The sequence below is a fragment of the Bos indicus genome, chromosome 23 (assembly GCF_029378745.1).
Source record: "Bos indicus isolate NIAB-ARS_2022 breed Sahiwal x Tharparkar chromosome 23, NIAB-ARS_B.indTharparkar_mat_pri_1.0, whole genome shotgun sequence".
Classification (NCBI taxonomy): Eukaryota; Metazoa; Chordata; class Mammalia; order Artiodactyla; family Bovidae; genus Bos; species Bos indicus.
Window position 1 is genome coordinate 17,556,465 of NC_091782.1, and position 13,222 is coordinate 17,569,686.

A 13,222-nucleotide genomic window follows, 5' to 3' on the forward strand; every position below is an offset into this window, starting at 1 on the left:
CCTTTTTAAGTGGTTTGCTGAAATTAGAAGTTGAATTGATTGAATGTACTTTTGATATTAATGAGATTATTACATATTTTTACTTAAACCATTTCGTGAATCAAATGAAAATATAATGTATATGAAGCCATTCCTACATTCCAGGAATACAACTGACTTGGATATGGTAGAACACTCACATGCTCTAGAATTGAAATCTACTCACTAGAATTTTATCTCATATTTTCACATTCCTAAGCAAGACTGGTAATAGAGCCTCCCTTTGGGGACTTGCCAGATCTGTTATCAGGGTCATGTTTGCTTGAAAATAGGATCTGGAGGTTTTCCATCTTTCTTCTAAACCCTGGAACATTTTATACAACACAGAAATTATTGGTTCTTTGAAAGTTTAAAAGAATTTTCAAAGGATAGGCTGAAGGGTGGGATGGGGAGGGTGATGGGAGGGAGGTTCGGGAAAGAGGGGACATGGGTGTACTTAGGGCTGATTCTTGTTGATGTACGACAGAAAACCACAAAATTCTGTAAAGCAATTATCCTTCCATTAAAAAAATTTAAAAAACAACAAAAAAAAATTCCACCTGGCATGTGTGTGTGTGTGTTCCTGTGTGCACATCTCTGTCCATGTGGACGTTACTGTGTTTGTATATATTTAAAATGACACTGTAAGATACTGATCTCTCATGAAACAGGGAGCAGTTTTAATTTACTGCCTTTTCTTCCCCCCATGAAACAGGAAGAAATGCCCAAAATGATTAAGTGCTAAGAAATAACCCATTTTCCCAGGCTTTGGTTCCAAGAGCCTCCTTTTCAGAGGCCCACCAAGTTATAGAATACTTCATGGGAATACTGAGTGCTAAACCATCCAGATTTCATTGAGGCTGACCAAGTTTGGCAACCACAACTTTACCACTGACATATGAAACTAAGAAATCGAAGCTCTGAAAAGACAAGGAGATCACCAGGCTCCTGCAGGTTCCCTCCAGCTCTGCGGTAAATGTCGTCCAACTTTCTAGTCCACAGAACCATCTGCTCCAGTTGGGAACACTGCACCTCTCCCACAGCAAGGAAAGCTCGGAACTCTAAGGCCTCCTCTGCTTACTGCAGGGCTCCTGGACCTTCCAGGAGCATTGCTATGGGCTGTTTGTCCCCATGCCCCCACATTCTTATGTTAAAGCCCTAACCCCCAATCTGATGGGATCAGGAGACGGAGCCTTCAGGAGTCAATTAAGTTAAAATGAGCCACAAGGGTGGAGCCCCCACGACAGGAAATGTGTCCTTAGAAGAAGAGGGACTTCCCTTGTAGTTCTGTGGTAAAGACTTCTCCTTTCAATGCAGGGGGTCCAGGTTTGGCTCCTGGTCAGGGACCAAAAGATTCCACATGCCTAGTGGCCAAAACAAGCAACATTTTAACATATTCAGAAAAGACTTTTAAAAATGGCCCACATCAAACAAAAAAATTTCTTTTAAAAAAACCAAAGGAAGAAGAGGAAGAGACACAGAGCTTCCTCTCTCCACAAAGAGGTCATGTGAGCACGCAAGATGGCGGCTACCTAGAAGCCAAGAGAGGAGGTCTCAGAATGAAACCTACCTTGCCAGCACCTTGATCTTGGACTTCCTAGCCTCCAAAACTGTAAGAAATAAACTTCTATTATTTAAGCCACCCAGTCTATGATATTTTGGCACTACGGCAGCCCAAGCCGGCTAAGACAAGAGGGTTGTGGGAATGTCGGCCCAGAAGCACACCAAGCTGTAGCTGTGCAGACGGCATAGCCTGCTGTGGAGATTCACCTTAGGAGAAACAAGTGGCGCAGAGTCTGAACCAGTTAAGACCGAGCGTCTACTAGACCATGCAAGGACGGTGCCATATGAGCGTACGGGACAATACAAACAGGACTCCAGGAATGAGGCAGTGAAGAGGGCAATCACTGCAGACGCGAGTGTCTGCTTAGGATGGTCTGCTTTGATCCCAACTGATTTTTGATCCCAACCCAGGGATCAAACCAGCATCTTTTAAGTCTCCTGCATTAGCAGGAGGGTACTTTTACCACTGGGCTTCCCAGGTGGTTCAGCGGTAAAGAATCCACCTGCAATGCAGGAGCCCCAAGATACGTGAGTTCGATCCCTTGGTCGGGAAGATCCCCTGGTGGAGGACATGGCAATCTACTTCAATATTCTTGCCTGGAGAACCCATGGGCAGAGGAGCCTGGTGGGCTACAGTCCATAGGGTCGCAAAGAGTGGGACACAACTGAAGCGATTTAGCACACAAGCATGCACTTTTACCACCAGTGCCACCCAGGCAGCCCTGCTTTTTCCTGAGGAATACAAATTTGAATTCTACAGAGGATCCATGAAACATCAGAGATCCACAAAACGTTAGGATTAGGTGCCCTTTGGTCAGTCAAGGTGATGAGTGTCAGGGTAGCCTGGCAGGATGGCAGAAACCTCACAACCCTCTTTGGCGCTAAGATTCCACGATTCCATTCAGGGTTTCACACAGACACAGTGAGCAATCTTTTGCTCCCCTCATCTCTGTCATGGCCCCACACAGAAGCTTAATCCTGGGCTGGAAGGCCAAATGTATTTGCGGCAAAGCCATGCAGGCGGGTGAAGCAAAGCAGAATGAGAAACATTTTGTTGCTATTTTGGATGCTAGGGGCGGTTGGGTGTATGTTTGGTGTTTTTTATTTTTTAATGACTTCAAAGGCATCTTAAAAAGTCACCCTCTTTTGACAGCTCCAAGATGTAATTGCTGCTACAAGTTCTAACACTTACTAGCAACTGACTGGTGGACACATTGCTTTTCTCAAAAGTACCCTTTCCTTTCTGAGGCCTTTCAGACCAAACTAAGTTTTGTGTGTGTGTGTGTGTGTGTGTGTGTGTGTGTGAGCCAGGGCCTACGCACACATAGAAACACAGCACACCACTGAAAGCCAAAGGAAACTGAACAAATTTGCCATTTTCAGTGATAAGTGGTGGAAAAGGAAAAAACTACTGACATGCCTTTTCATTTGAACTATTTATTTATTGCAAGATCTTCCTATCAGTAGAAAATTAAACTAACAATTCTAAGTTAATGACTTGAGAGTAAACAGCTCCTCTTCTTTTAGAAAATGAGTTGGGCTTATCAAAACTTGTGTTTAAGTGAATTTCTCCTGTCCCTTTAAATCAAATAAAGACATGATGTCAGTGAATGCCTAGGCTCCATGAGAAGCTTCCTAAAACTATGATTTTTCTCCGTACAGTTGCATAGTAACTCCATATATCCCCAACACCTGTTAGGCACAGTTGCAAGGAAGCATCCACCTTTAACACTGTTTTCACAGGTGTTGCCAGAAAAATAAGGAGTGAAATAATCATTCCCAAAGCTGAATATTTTCAGTGTAAAGATTCCACTCCTTAGACTATCTCTTTCCTACTATTTTAGCAACAAGATGGTCCTTTCTTTTATGAAATTGTCCCTCCTTGGCGAAATAGAAAAAAAATTGGTAGCCTTAAGCTAATCCCCTCAATTCTTTTTTGTAGTTTCTTGGTCCAGGAGATCTATTGTACATTTGAGGATCACTTCTCTACAGCATCCTCCAAACCAAGGAATTTAAGGTCAGTTGTTCAGTTATCACCAGTTCTCATCTACTTTATCACCATGGTGACCAGCCAGTCTTGGGGCAACAAACAACCTACAGAAAATTTAAGTCAGTGTTCAGCAGGGAGGAGAATGAAAATTTTTACAGTTTATAAATTTGTGGTCTGTAAGTTCCTGGTCACTCTGGAACTTTTCCCTCCATCCATAAGCCCCTCACTGTGCCCTATCCATCCTGCATCCTCACAGTTTTCACCTCCCATTTCAGAAATCAATTTCAGGGTGCTGTGCCAACTTGTGCTCTTCCCACCACTGATCTGAGAACCCCAAACCAAGACCCTTCAGCTCCTAGAATTCTGAGGTCAGCCTGATGGCACCCAAGGCTCTCGAGAACAATCCACAGCATTCTATCAGATAAAATTCCACTGAAATAAAAGCCCAAGGCTAGCTTCTCTCTACTCCAGCATCTCACCCAATCCAGATGATCCTAAAGTCTATCCCATCCACCCAGGAAAGCTTAGCTGTGGGAAGCCAAAGCTGAGGAGGGCCATCTGCCCCTCCAGGAACTCCAGACAGAGAACGGCGGCAAGAAAATCAGTTGGTCGTAACAGGCTCTCAGCTACTTACAAGATTTTTTTTTCAACCAAGAATACATTAATATGTAAAGTTAAAATTCCCTGTTTTCCAGGGATTATGAAAGTGAAAGTGAAGGTCACTCAGTCGTGTCCAACTCTTTGTGACCCCATGGACTATACAGTCCATGGAATCCTCCAAGCCAAAATACTGGAGTGGGTAGCCTTTCCCTTCTCCAGGGGATCTTCCCAACCCAGGGATCGAAACCAGGGCTCCCACAATGCAGCCAGATTCTTTACCAACTGAGCCACAAGGAAAGCCCAAAGATCCTTGAGTGGGTAGCCTATCCCTTCTGCGGCGGATCATCCCGACCCAGGAATCGAACTGTGGTCTCCTGCATTGCAGGTGGATTCTTTACCAACTGAGCTACCTTTAATTTAACTGTGGGCTACTTAAATTTTTCTTTATTTAATTTTCCCCCCAAAATTAATTCCAAAAAAAAAGTTTAAAAATTCATAAACACTAAATATTTTAATATCTTCATTTACCTTGTTTCTAACTGAGCTAATCAGTGACACATATTTGTTGTAAAGAGTTAATTTCCCAGATTAAACATGCACATAAACATGTAAATATGACAGTATTTTTAGTTATATGAAGCTAATAGAGATAACATTTATTGGGCTAGCCACTGGGCCACTGGGCACTTTGCTTGGATTACCTCAGTTAATGCTAATAACAAACCTATAAAGAAGGTGCTTTTCTTATTCCCATCTTACAGATGAGGTTATAGAAGAGCAACTTCATTACTGTAATTTAATCTCCACTAACTCAGAATTCGAGTAGAGTGTTTATTCTGGCTATAAAAAGCTTGAATATGCATATTAGAAATAAAACAGCATTATACAAGGCATAGTTAACCTCCTAGAAAGTCCTATGTTCTAAGACATACTGAAAAGCAGATCAGTTGCAAGATTTCCAACGGAACTGTTTGAGAAGGTTCTGTCTGAAACTATGCTATGTTGAACACTAAAATTCAGACTTCCACTATCTAAGAGTGGGTTTCCTCTCACTGTTACCTCAACAATTGGTAGCTAGTCTATAGATTATACAATATAATACATATCATTTGTCACTCCCCGCATGTCTATCTCCCTCCTCCCACAAGAGTATCCAGACCTGTGCCTTCCCCCACCCAGGTGCTCTGAGGAAAGCTGACACATCACCCAGTGTAGGGATAAGCCAATTAGGAAATAGCTCCCATCCCTGTCAATCAACAGGGGGTGTTCACCTAGCCACTGTGATTGGCTAAGGAATGAACATATGACTCAGTTCAGGCCAATGAAATGCCAGGGTTGGCTTTCTGGGGAGGGACTTCTGGAAAAGATAGTTTCTCAGTCTTTCAAAGAGTTACTGGAAAGGATGCTTCTTTCCTTCTGGCTGGAGAGGTATGCAACAATAAGCTCAGAAACTTCTATGGCCATTTTGCCTCCAGGAGAAAAGCAAGGCCTAGGATGCACTGACACCATGGAAAAGCAGCTGAGAGAAGGGAAGAAACTGGACTGCTGATGACAAGTTGAGCTGCTACCACACATGTACCCTATAGTCCATCCCATCTCTGCATTTTGCTGGTACAAGTCACTTCATTTAATGCCCTGTGCTGTGGGAGCCCCTTTGAGTTCCGTTTTATGACATTCACAACCCCAAAGAATCCAAACTGAGAAATGGGAAATAAGCAGTCATCCACAGCTTTTTCCTAGCACTTGCTCATATTTTGCTTTGCCCTGTTTCCAGTGGTTTTGTGTTTTTTTTTTCTTGAAAAAATACAACGGACTTTCAAGAAACACTTTCATGAACTAATGAGTGGCCGTGAGCAAGTCACTTGATCTCCCTGTGTCTTTTCAATTCTAGAACGGGTAAAGTTTGACTGGAGGGTTTCTGGGCTCCTTCCAGCCCCCAGAGCCAATGATCGGTTCCATGTAGCTGACCTAATAATGCAAAGTTTCACTCACTCAAATCAACGAAAAGCCCTATTTGGGTTCTAAAGTAGAAACATCCCTTTTAATATATTCCAAGTGAGAATATATTAAGAGCGCATCTCTTGGTCGATCGGGTATTTTCCATTTGCGCCTGGATATCCACCCCTGAGGGGGCTTCCCTAGTGGCGCAGAAGGTAAAGAATCTGCCTGGAATGCACACACGCCTGTGGGTGTCCAGGCCCAGTGCAGGTGACCTCCAATCTGTGGGGCATTTTCCACACCACAAGGATCAAAGAAATGAGCATTCAAACACCCAGAATGTCAGAGAAGCTACCTGTTTCACGATTAAGAGGCTTAATCTCTCAGGGTCGTCCTGCTTCTGTGTCTTCCTCTTTCAGCATCCTCCAGAGCCAGGGCCTGTAGGGGTGACCCAGAAAGTACATTCAGGATATCTGGCTTCACCATGGGGACAGATCATATCAACCAGGAGGGACTGAAGAAGCAGCTAAGGATGGAGCCCTGAAGAACCCAGCAATGGAAGGACCTGCCTGGTGAGAGGCCCTTGCAGGGTTCCTGGGGGTAGAGAGGATTTAAGAAAGAAAGACACTCAATTCTAAACTAATAGTCACTCAGTTCCGAAACCCAGGAGTCATTGTGACTCCCCTCTTTCCCTTACACCCTATGTCCAACCCATCAGCAAATGATGTCAGCTTTATCTGCAAAATACATGCAGACTCTCACCATCTCCACTGCTATCACTTTGGTCCAAAAAGCTTCTCTTATTAGCATATTGCTCTAACCTCCTAGCTGGTCCCCATACTTTCATCCTTGCCCGTTATAATCCATATATTGTGGGTTGAATTGGGTTATAGGTTGAATTGTGTCTCCCCACAATTCCTACATGAAAGTCCTAAGCCCAGAACCTCAGGACATGACCTTATCTGGAATAGGGTCGAAGGCAATGTCATGAGCTGTTAAGCTGAGGTCGTACATCATACACTGAGCAGTAAGTGTGTTAGTCGCTCAGTCGTGCCCGGCTCTTTGTGACCCCATGGACTGCAGCCCACCAGGCTCCTCTGTCCATAAGATTCTCCAGGCAAGGACACTGGAGTGGACTGCCATTTTGTTCTTCAACACTGAGCAGGGTGGGTCCCTAATCCAATGTGACTGGTGTCCTTACAAAAAGGAGAAACTTGGACACAGACACCTACACAGTGACAGCACCATGTGAAGACTGGAGTCACACTGCCACAAGCCAGGCAATTAGCAGAAGCTAGGAGAGAGGCCTGGAATGCGTCCTTCCCTAGAGCCTGCGAGGCAGCATTGCCCTGCAGACATCTTGTTCTCGGACTCCTGGCCTCAGAACAATGAGACTATAAATTCCTGCTCTTTAAGCCACCCAGCTTGTGGTACTCTGTTATTGGAATACTAGCAGACTAATACACTAGGCTCCTCACAGCCTCCTAAGTGATCATTTAAAAATCAGTCTTCTGCTCAAAACATTCCCGTGTGCGTGCTGAGTCACTTCAGTCGTGTCCGACTCCTTGCGACCCCATGGACTGTAGCCTGCCAGCCTCCTCTGTCCTTGCGATTCTCCAGGGAAGAATACTGGAGTGGGTTGTCATGCCCTCCTCCAGAGGACCTTTCCGACCCAGGGATCGAACCCATGTCTCTATGTCTCCTGCATTAGCCAATGGGTTCTTTACCACTAGCACCAGCTGGGAAGCCCAAAACATTCCTAGAGTGCCTCATCTCTCTCAAAGTAAAAGGCAAAGTCTTTGAAATGTCCCACGAGACGCACACGACCTGGCCCAGCCTCTTCCCTGAACCCCTCTCTTCTACTCTGCCCTTCAGTTTCCCCCAAACACAGTGGCTTCCTCTAACATCCCAAGCAGGCTCCCACCCCAGGCCTTTCATGTGCTTGTCCCCTGCCTGGAGTACTCTTCCTCCAGGCATCCTTCACTTCCTGCAGGTTTCCATGATAATGTCACCTTCTCAGTAAGACCCTCCTAACAACCCCAGCACCCATCCCCCTTCCCGGCTGTATCTTTCCTTGTTTCGCTCTTCACCACCTGACTTTTATTTATATTTTTATCCATCTCCCCTCACACTAGATTAGAAACTCCCTGAAAGCAGGGACCTGGTAGTATGGTATGCCCCAGAGCCCAGCACACAGGTGATGCTCAAGAAATAGTGGCTGAGAGGTTTATCTGCAGAATGAAAGAAGGCAAGAGAAAAGAGAGTTGCAAGAAGGAGGAAGTTGTCCACAGTGTCAGAAGTAGCAAAGGCTCCAGAAAGATAAGGACCACAGTGTGTGTTGGGTGTGGTCACATGGAGGCCACAGGTGACATGGAGAGCAGTTCATGTGGAAGCAGGAGCCCTGTGCAGCGAACCCATCGCATCCTCCCTTGCACCCCTCACACCTCCCAAGGGCAGAAGCCGGCCTGAGCGGGCTGCCTCAGTAAAGGACCAAAACCCAAGGGTAGGTTCTTTCCGTCTGGGAAAGAACGGGAAGGAAGAAGAGAGGCAAAAGACAAAGAGGGGGTGAAGGTTTGAGGAAAGACTCCAGCAGCATGACTGCAGGGGGTGAGGTCCCAGGAACTGAAGGAGTGAGTCCCTGGGTGCAGGAAGAAGGTTCCCTCTGGCCAGGAGGAAGAGGGGCATGTCCTCCTCTGAGTGGAAGGAAACCAAGATGGGATGAGCCCAGCTGGAGATCATGGCATGACGGGAGAGGAGAGAACCTGGGTGGGCTTGCTGCTGAGCGAGGGGCTGAAATCACTGAAGGAAGGTTGTCTCCTGAGTGACCAAGGACAGACAGGAGGGGGACTGGAGGGAGTGGGGACGGTGGGGAACGTCTCTCAGGGTCAGCCCTGAAACCCAGCACCCCCACAGGTCTCCCTCACATCACCCAGTATCCACCCTGACAGGAGAGAGAGCAGGTCACAGGCCAGCATCACTGAGGTCGCAGCTGAGAGGCCGTGGGCTCAGACACGCACAGTCCATGTGGCTGTGGGTTTCTGGGACAAGCCCGTGGCAGCCTGAGTTTAGGAGACGGGCCTTTTCCAAATGAAGAATGCTGGGACCCCACACAGCGCCACCCCTTTCTGTCTGGGCTGCCTCACTCTCCCAGGCCCCCACATTCAACCCTTCCGGTCCTCATTCTCCGCTCCCCTGATTCCTCCCCGTCAGTCACCAATCCTGCCTCTCACATTTGTGTGCTGGGTGCGACCCAAGTTAAAACCCTCACACACTAGTCCCGTGCAGTGTTCTGAACATCTGCTTACACTTGATGAAACTAAGCCTCAAGAAACGAAGTCACGTGCTCCAGGTCTCACAGGCAGCAAGTCAAATCCCAGTCGGGGTCTGAAATCTTCCATCTCTCTTTCTTCTTGTCTATATTCATACCTCCACCCTGGTCCAAGGCCTCAACATTTCATTCCTAAAATTTAATATAATAAACGTCTTCTAACTGACCTTCTAGCATCCCCCCTGGTTCAGGGGACACATCCAGATGAACCTTCCCACACCATTGTCTTGTTTGGTTTTTCTGTTCCAATAAGACTTTACATACAAAAATAGGCTCCAGGCCATAGTTGGCTTGCAAGTCACAGTTTTCCAATCATTGAATTATAGTCTTCACAGAATTATGAAAATTTTTCTCCATTATTTGTTCAAGTATTCTTCCCTCTCCCACTGAGACTTCACTTACAGATATGTCTGATCACTTAATGTTGTCCCACAAGTCAATGCTATGCTTTTGTTTTAAATATCTCTGTGCTTCTTCTTGGACAGTTTCTATTGCCGTGACTTCAAGTTGGTGTCTAATCTACTTTAATCTCATCCAGTATGTTTTTTTGTTTCCAATGCTGTATCTTTCAGCTCTAAAAGTTCCACTGGAATCTTTTTTAACATCTTCTGTTTTCTTCTCTTTTCTGATCTTGTTTTCTCCCCTTGTTGAATATGTGGAGAGTATTTATAATAGCTCACAGCACTGTTTTTACCCATTGCTGTCCTATGTAACCGGAAGGATCCTTCTTCACTCTTGTTTCCCACATGCATGCTCTGCTCCACCCCATGCACCCCTCAAGGTCCCAGTGCTGGGACATTCATCCCCTCCCTCATCCCCATAGCTCCACCCCTCTGAGCACCCTATTTGAGTCCCAACTTGCTGAGCAATCTGTGTTCTTGTGAGTTCACTGCATTTAGCTTCTCTTGGCAAGTGTTCCGTCTGCTGAGTTTCCGAGTAGATGGCACACCCCTTGAGGGTAATTAATATATGTGTTGAATGCTTGGAATTGCCCACTGCTTAACAGAGCCTACAAGGGTAGATGTCACTTGATCTACAGAACAATTCTGATGGAGTGCAGATGATATACTTCTAGAAGTATAAATATAAGAAAATACAAGAGAACTGGGACAGGTAAGGGAAGGGACACAGGGCCTTCTTGAAGTTTTAGAAGGGTAACTATTCTTCCTTTGTAGGAGCCCCCAGAGTTTGACACCATGGAACAGCCACCATGATAATAATGAGGGTGGCTTGACGGAGCTCTCTGCCTACCTCCTGCATATTCAAGGTCTTGGAACCCCTGCTTAGCTATCTGCTTGCACTCACACAGATATCCTATCTTCCTCCCTCTTCATGGGAAGAGCTTAAAATGTGAGCAATTCAAATCTGGCTGAATGGAGTTCACAGTGACCAGCAGGATGGTAAACGTAGGGAAGAGGATCCTCTACTTCTGGGAAATAGGGAGTTGGCCCTAACCCATTTCAACTATCAGCTGGGGACAACGCAAAAAAAAAAAAAAAAAATTAAGATTCCCTCTAGAAAAATGGTACAAATGAACCTATTTGTAAAGCCGAAATAGAGACACAGATGTAGAAAACAAATGTATGGACACCAAGGGGAGAAAGGGGTGGGGGGGAGAGATGAATTGGAAGACAGGGATCGACATATATACATTACTATGTATAAAATAGAGAATTAATAAGAACCTACTGTATAGCACAGGGAACTCTACTCAATGCTCTGTGGTGACCTAAATGGGAAGGAAATCCAAAAGAGAGGGGATATATTATACATATAGCTGAATCACTTTACTGCACAGATGAAACGGTTGTAAAGCAACTATACTCCAATAATTTTTTTTTTAACTCTAAGAATTCCGGGGCCAAAGCAGGAGGATGGTTGGGAAAAGTGAACGTCAACAAGGCACTCAGGAGTCTATGCAGACAGAATGGACAGCACCTGAATAACAGGGCTCTGGGAGGCTTGGGGACGCAGCAGGGGCCGGAGAGAGTGGGACAAATTGAGAGAGTAGCACTGAAACATATGCATTGCTGCTGCCGCCACTAAGTCGCTTCAGTCATGTCCGACTCTGTGCGACCCCATAGACGGCAGCCCACCAGGCTCCCCTGTCCCTGGGATTCTCCAGGCAAGAACTCTGGAGTGGGTTGCCATTTCCTTCTCCAATGCATGAAAGTGAAAAGTGAAAGGGAAGTCGCTCAGTCGTGTACGACCCTCAGCGACCCCAAGGACTGCAGCCTACCAGGCTCCTCCGTCCACGGGATTTTCCAGGCAAGAGTACTGCAGTGGGGTGCCATTGCCTTCTCCAAACATATACATTACCACATGTAAAACAGAGAGGTAGTGGGAAGTTGCCCTGTAACACAGGAAGCTCAACCTGGTGTTCTGTGACAACCGAGAGGAGTGGGATGGGCTGCAGGGTGGGAGGGAGGTTCAAGGAGGAGGGGACATGTGTGTACTTATGGCTGATTCACGCTGTTGTACAGCAGAAACCAACCCAACACTGTAAAGCAATTATGTGCTATGCTTAGTCGCTCAGTCGTGCCCGACTCTGCAACCCCATGGACTGTAGCCTACCATGCTCCTCTGTCCATGGGGATACTCCAGGCAAGAATACTGGAGTGGGTTGCCATGCCCTCCTCCGGGGGATCTTCCCAACCCAGGGATTGAACCAGGGTCTCCTGCATTGCAGGCGGATTCTTTACCAGCTGAGTTACCAGGGAAGCCCTCAAAGCAATTATACTCTAAACTAAAAACAAACAAACAAGGGTCCAGGAGGAACCTATGGAGGGGAAGGCAATCCTGTCCACCAAGATGCCCACTAAGAAATCAAGATCTCCCCAAACCCATGGAACCAAAGGCACAGTGTGGTCCTCGAGACACAGTGGAAATACCAGGAGCTCTGGAGTCAAGCCTGGGATCAAACCCTGACCCTGTCATATAGTGGCTGGCCAACTTACGCTGGTCACTTCCCCTCTCTGAGTCTGGCTCTGCATGAGCTAATGTGAAGCCTAAATAAAACAAGAAATGTGGAGACACATCCAGCACAGTGCCTGGCATTATATAAGGGGCCCTATAAGTATGCTGCTCTCCCTTCTTCCAACCTTCAGATCTCACAGCTCTCAACCCTCCCTGAGAGGAGCTAGTGCAGAAGCTAGAGAGCATTTCCCAGAGGGAAGGTTTGCAAAGAAGGGTGGCCAAAATCAGCAAAAGGCAGGAGGACAAAAGGAGCTCCTCATGACCACGAAGAGAGAAGCACTGGACTTCTGTCAGTGCCAGGGTTTCGAAACACACCAAGCCCCAGATCAGACCTAAACAGGAAGTTTGTGACAAGCTTAGAAAACACGCTAGCTCAACTGCAGGAGGTTGACAGCACTCAGAAAAGATGGAAATGAGCACTTCTTGGGGGCAGGGGTAGGTATGGAATAAGGAGCGTGCGCAGTCAACATTCCACAGACACACAACTCCTCCCAGTGCCCAGAGCACCCGCCCTGTGCTCCGCTCTCATACGAAGCACAGGGACCAATCCCACACAGCTGCCCTGGTTTTCTGGCTTCCACGCGGAGCCTGTCAACATCTCCCCACTCTCTGTCCCTCTCCTCCCTCCCCAGGCATCAGGAGCAGTGGACACTTTGATCAGCTCTCAGGGATCTGGGGGACTCAGGTGTTGAGATCATTTCTCAGGTGGGAGAAATTAGCACAGAACGAGGAAGTGATGCGTGGAGGTCCCACAGGGCTCTCCACCAACATCTGGTTGGCTCCCAGGAGGGCCTCCTGGCCCTCCACCA

The 13,222-nt window shown here is 46.5% G+C and overlaps 1 protein-coding gene across 18 annotated transcripts in view; it reads right to left on the reverse strand.

Moving 5' to 3' along the window:
- TRERF1 (transcriptional regulating factor 1) overlaps positions 1-13,222 on the reverse strand; it is a 209,617-nt gene that overhangs the window by 116,789 nt on the left and 79,606 nt on the right. For 12 of the 18 annotated variants that reach the window (XM_070777987.1, XM_070777986.1, XM_070777991.1 and 9 more), the window contains one exon: positions 6,465-6,547. The exons of 4 other annotated variants lie outside the window; for them this stretch is intronic. The gene's annotated coding sequence lies outside the window, so the exon portion shown is untranslated. Of the gene's footprint in view, positions 1-6,464; positions 6,548-11,126; positions 11,167-13,222 lie in introns of all 18 variants that reach the window. 2 more of the 18 variants (XM_070777990.1, XM_070777989.1) reach the window with 1 other exon arrangement.